The following is a 6,179-nucleotide window of genomic DNA, read 5'->3' on the forward strand; positions in this document are numbered from 1 at the left end:
AGGGAGAGCCATGTAACTAGTCTGTTCAATGAGCCATCAGCTCAAATGAACTGTGTCATTGCTAGACCAAAGCACTTAATGGCCAGTGGGAGATGCTCAAGCTTTCTGTGTTTCATCTGACATGGTGGCTGGTCACATTCAAGATGGACAACTACCCTATCAGCTGGGTTCTTAAAGATTTATGATGAATCCAACCCTTTGTGGTCATCAATACACGTTACTGAATTAGAAATAAAAACTGGTTATTTGAAGTCACAAGATATTAGGAGTTGCTTGTTCTCTTAGCATAACCCAGTATCCTGACAGATATGTACAGTGACTTTCAAATGGGTATAGTTTAATGATAAAGCTTTTACTGGCCACTCAAGAAATAAGATATAAATTTAAAAGTTTTTTAAAAGGCACATAAATTATAAAAATCCTAGAACAGTTAGAAGTGAACAATATAAAAAGGCAAGAAGTAATTTTGAACTACTGCCTTTCAGAGGAAAAAAAAATCTGCTGGAGGAGGGAAGGTGAGAATCAAGAGCTATAAGCATAAACTCAATAAACAGAAATTTTCTTATGTTTTCTCTTCTTTCTTTTTCTTTTTTTTTTTTTCTTTTTTTTGAATAGGTTTTTGCTATAGGACACACAAGATTGCCAGAGAGAGAGAGAGAAGAAAAGAGTTGCCCCCGGGGGGCATGGCCACACCACAATCCTTTCTCCTCCATCCTCCTGTTGGAATTTTGGGCACACATGCACGCACACCCAGCATGAGTTTCAAGCTGCCAGGTCTGGGACTCAAACCATGGTCAACCACATGGCAGTCCAGCACCTTAATTACTACATCACCTGTTGGCCCCCAAGTTTTCTTGTTTTCTACAGCTCTTCAAGCAAATTAAAAATAGTTCATAAAACAATATATTTTATAAGCCCATGAAAATAAGTTCCTTAGTTTGATATATTATTCTACACATGAAAAGTACCATTCCATTTTTTGACACTACTATCATTTTTCTCCTGTGTATTACCAATAGAAAAACTATGAGATCACAGACAGCTGTTTTAAATGTAAAAGAAACACCTCCAACTAGATCATCTTTCATCCTAAATCAACTCACTTCTCAAAAAAAAAAAAATGATATTTAAAAAGAAAGAAAGAATAAGGGGAATACAAATTTTATAAAACATTTAATCCACTTTGGCCAGAAGGTGATATAGAAGTTAATGGAGCTGAATCCCACATGACCAACTACACTATTTGAGTGCTGGATCCAGTAAACTGAAAATCATGCTGTGTGTGTGTGTGTGTGTGCCCCAAAATCTGGAGAGGAGTGTAGAGGTTGTAATGTGGCTATCTCCTTTGGGAGGTGCTTCCTCACTTCCTCTCTCTGTGTCTCTCTCTCTCTGTCTTTATCTGGTGAACGCATGCACCTTATAATATTTTTTTAAAAATTAATCTACTTATTTATTTATTTATTTATCTATTTATTTATTTATTTATTTATTTTTGGAGAGGTTTTTGCTATAGGGCACATGCACTTGCCAGAAAGACAGAGACAGACAGAGAGACAGAAAGCAAGAAATCACCCCCAAAAAAAAGAACCACGATTGACTACATGGGAGTCCAGCAACATAGCCATTACACTAACTGCTGGTCCCAATCTACTTTTTTCTAAAGCATTTGAAAACATGCTCAATATCTGTTATCATAAGGGATATTGGAAATTAATATCAAAATCACAATGAGGTACCACTTAACCTCAGTCAGAATGGCTAAAATTTAAAAATATATATAAAGAACAATAGGTGCTAGCAAGGCTGTGGTGAAAAAGGCAACTCTCCTATTCTGTTGGTGGGAAGGTAAACCAATACAGCCACTGTGGAGAACAATATGGAGGTCCCTCAGAAACGTACAAATAGAACTACCATAAGGCTCAGTAATTTTACTCTTAGATATCTACTCAGAGGATAGGAACATCCTCATTTGGAAAAACACTTGCATATCTATATTTATTGCAGTGTTATTTACAATTACTAAGACCTGGAATCAACCTAAATGTCCAAAAATTGATGAATAGTGAGGCCAACAGGTGGCTTGGTGGTTGAGGTGCTAGACTCCCACATAATTGGCTGACTGCAGGCTGAGTCCCAGATCTGGCAGCTTGCTTTCTCACTTTCCCTCTCTCCCTCTCTGTCTCTCTATGGTGAATGTACATGCCCTATAGCAAATTAAAAATAATAATAATAATGATAAATAAAAATTAAATGAATAATTATTTAAAAAAATAGATGAGTAGATTGAAAAAATGTGGCACATGTACTCTATGGAATGCTACTCAGCCATAAAAAACAATGAGACTCTAACATCTGATGCAAAGTGGATGAATATGGAAGATTTAGTGCTAAGCAAAACAAACTAGATTATGAAAGAGAGACATTGTATGTCCCTGCTCAATAAATACATATACGGAAAGTCTGCACTGTACAGCAGAAACTGAAAGACTGGAATGTATAATAGGGAGGGCAACTGTGAATACTAGAGATAGTACAGGGTCAGGGGTAAATAGGGGATGGGAACTAGGAAAAGGGAGGGAGGGGATCAGAGAAAAAAAAATGAAGCATTTAATTGACACAAAAAATAAAAACGAAAAGTTGTTTGCTGATGATAATGTATATGTAACGTCTTTATCTTGACAGATATGTACCGTATTTGTGCTGGAAAAACCATGTTGTACACTATAAAGACATACAGTGATTAAATGTAGATTTTAAAAATTAATCCACTTTTTTTCTTGCTAATAGCAAAAGTTCTCTATAGGTTTTGAGAGGTAAAATTGGTGCTACTTAAATTTCGTGCCTTCATTGAAAAGTGTATTGGAACTATGATACCTGAGATACTCCCATTTCATAACTAAAGGAGGGAAGACACAAAAGCATTATGAAGCCAACTGAAATGCACTTAGGGGGTCCATGTTTTAGTATTATTAAAGGCTCTAAAATACTTGACATTCATTCGTCATTCAACAACTGTTTAATGAGCATGTCTCATGTCTCAGGTATTGGATTAAGTGAACAAGACACACTGTGGGGGAAGGCAACAGTCAATGAGCAATCTAAAATCACGATTGAAAGTGCTAGCCTTGAAATACAGGGAGAAGACTGTGGGGGCACACAGAGGGCCATGTCACTCATTATAGACGTCTATAACAAGAACAGACTTGAGGACACTAAGGACAACCACTTTCCAGGAAAGGCGAAAAAAGAGAGCCTTAAAAAGAACCTGAAGCAAGAGCAAGCATGGGCCAGTAGACCAAGGCCCACAAAGGCAAAGTGAGAATGTCCAGGAATAAAACCAAAGAGAAATGTGACAAGATTCAGATCTTGAAGCTCCTTTTATATGACATAAAGGAACCATATTTTTGGCTGAAAATCAGGAAGCCATTGAAGTATTTTAAGCAAATTTGAGCTTTAGCAATGCCCCCCTAACTGAGGTCTGAAAAATAGATTGAGCAAGGAAAGCTTAGAAACAGAGTGGCTGATTGGGAAGCATTTAAAATAATCTTGGTAAAATACAAGTGTCCTCAAAACTAGGATAGTGGCAACCAGGTGGGAAACATTGGGCAGAATTGAGAGAAAATATAAACAAGAGGAAGTCCTCCAGTCAGAGAATGGGAAGAATGGTCAACGGCCTATCACATTTAGTAGCTCTGGGATCATTGTCTTAGTCTGCTACCACAAAATACCATAAACTGGGTAACTGATCAAGAACAGGAATCTTTTTCTCACAGTTCAGGAAGATATGTAGTCCAAGATCAAAATGCAGGTTTCTGGTGTCTGGTGGGGACCTTCTTGTTGCATCCTCACATGGCAGAAAGTGGAACAAGAAAAGACAAATGCATCTTCACATAGCAGGAGAGCAAAAGGTAGCCCACTCCCAAAAGCTTTTTAGAGACATTAATCCATTCATGAAGGTGGAGCCTTCACAACCCAAACACCGCCCAAAAGGTTTCACCTTCCAACACTGTTGCGTTGGGAATTAAGTTCTAACACATACATTTGGGGGGATACATCCACCACTTACTTGGTTTGGGATCCTACCTACACCACTTACTACTGGATGACCTAGAGGTTTTCCCAACCTCTTCTACCTTAGTTTTTTCATGTGACAAATAAGGATTAAAATAGTATTTATTTTGTAATTTGTTCTTAAAGTTAACCTTTTGATTGAGGCCCATCACATAGTATATCCTCAATAAATACTAGCTATTGAATCGCTAAAGACATTAAATAAAGTTAGGTAGGATTAGGTTTATAAAATGTCATTCATTTAGTGACTTTGGGGAAAAGAATTCTATCATGGAAGGGTGAAAACTGAAATAATATTGTAGTAATCTGGGAGTGAAGAGAGATGGCCAGTGGGGAAAAGTTGTTGAAGAAAGACAGACAAGAGGCAAGGTGGTTCTCAGAGAGAAATACATAGCCACAGAAAGACTTTTTCTTTAAATGTTAAGAAAGGTGAGACCTGTGTACGTGTTAAGTGTTGATTGGTACTAGGCAGAGAGAAAGGGTGTTGTGATGCACTAGCACTGCAAAGGAAGAGAAATCAGGATCCAGAGTACAGTGGAAGAACGAGCCACAGAGGAAAGAAAAGAGTAGCTCTTTCCAGTTCTGAATGCACCTTTGCCATACCATTTTCCAAAGTGTTCGTGCATGTCCAATAAATAGAACAGTTTTGTTCAATCTTGTTATAGGAAGGAGAACACTCAGACACATGACACATATCACTTAACTAGAACAACCACATAAAGGAGAGCAGCGTGAGCGATCCCAGATTATGTTGTATCCTTGATCCTGCACTGCCTGCTGCACTCCAGTTCTCTAGGTATCACTGATAAATTCCCTGTATGCCACTGTTCAGGGTCTTGTGTGGTCAGAAAATGAACTATTTAGAAACCAGGATGATTTGGCAGCATCTTAGCATATGATACCAAATCAAGAAATATGCAAATCTCCAGAAATTAGATCCAAAGAGGATTTATAATGCAAAGAAAACAAAGCATTGGGACCAGCAGTTAGTGTAATGGCTATGTTGCTGGACTCCCACGAAGTCGACCGTGGTTCAAGTCCCAGACCCAGTGGCTTAAACTCACGCCGGGCGTGAGCGTGCATGTCCAAGATCCCGAGAGGAGAATGGAGGAGAAGGGATTGCAGCATGGCCATCCCCCCTGGGGGGTGATTTCTCGCTTTCTATCTCTCTGTCTCCCTCTGTCTGTCTGGCAAGCGTATGCACCCTATAGCAAAAGCCTCTAAAAAAAAAAAAAGAAAGAAAACAAAGTATTTAGGTATAATGAAAGTCTAGGACAAAGATGAAAATGAGTTCTTAAACAGAAAATGATCTGAATGGAATATTTAAATTCTGTTTTCTCAAAATAAATTCTAGTAGGCTGTTATGTCAAAGTTTTAGTAGACCTAGGCTTATAATGTCTTCCAGGGGTTAACATTCTATCAGGGAGTAAATTGAGACTTAGGTATAAGTAATTCCAAGGCTGCTGGTAATATAGCATTACAAAAAACCAGTGGTGTGTAACTGATTTTTAGGACCACAGTGGACATATGTAGAACTTCACAGCCTTACACATGACTATTCTGAACTTCTCCATAAGGCAAAGTAGTACAAATGAAATTGGGTGAGGCAGCAGGCAGCATAGTGGTAAAGGCACTGGACTCTCACATCTTGACCATGGTTTGAGTTCCAGACATGGTGGCTTAAAAATCAAGCCAGGTGCATATACATGCAAGCCCAAAATCCTGGAAGGAGAATGGAGGATTGTAGTGTGGCCATCCTCCCTGTGGGGGTGATTTCTCATTTTTCCTATCACTGTCTGTCTCTCTCCAGTGAGTGCATATGCCCTGTGGCAAAAAATAACTAAAGAAAAAAAATAAGACAAATTAAATTGGGGCTGACTTTGTGTAGTGGTGTATAAAGAATCCCCCATGGTTGACCACATGGTTTAAGTCCTGGTTCAAGTTCCAGTAGGTTAAGAAACATTCTGGACACATGTGCGCACATGCCTAAAATCACAAGAGGTGGGAGAGTTGGAAGAGAATGGATTATAGTGTGACCATTCCCCATGGAGGGTCCTTTATCCTCTCTCTCTCTTTCTGTCTCTCTGTCACTCTCTGGTGAGCACCTA

The sequence above is a fragment of the Tupaia chinensis genome, unplaced genomic scaffold, assembly GCF_000334495.1.
Source record: "Tupaia chinensis unplaced genomic scaffold, TupChi_1.0 Scaffold139833_1, whole genome shotgun sequence".
Classification (NCBI taxonomy): domain Eukaryota; kingdom Metazoa; phylum Chordata; class Mammalia; order Scandentia; family Tupaiidae; genus Tupaia; species Tupaia belangeri.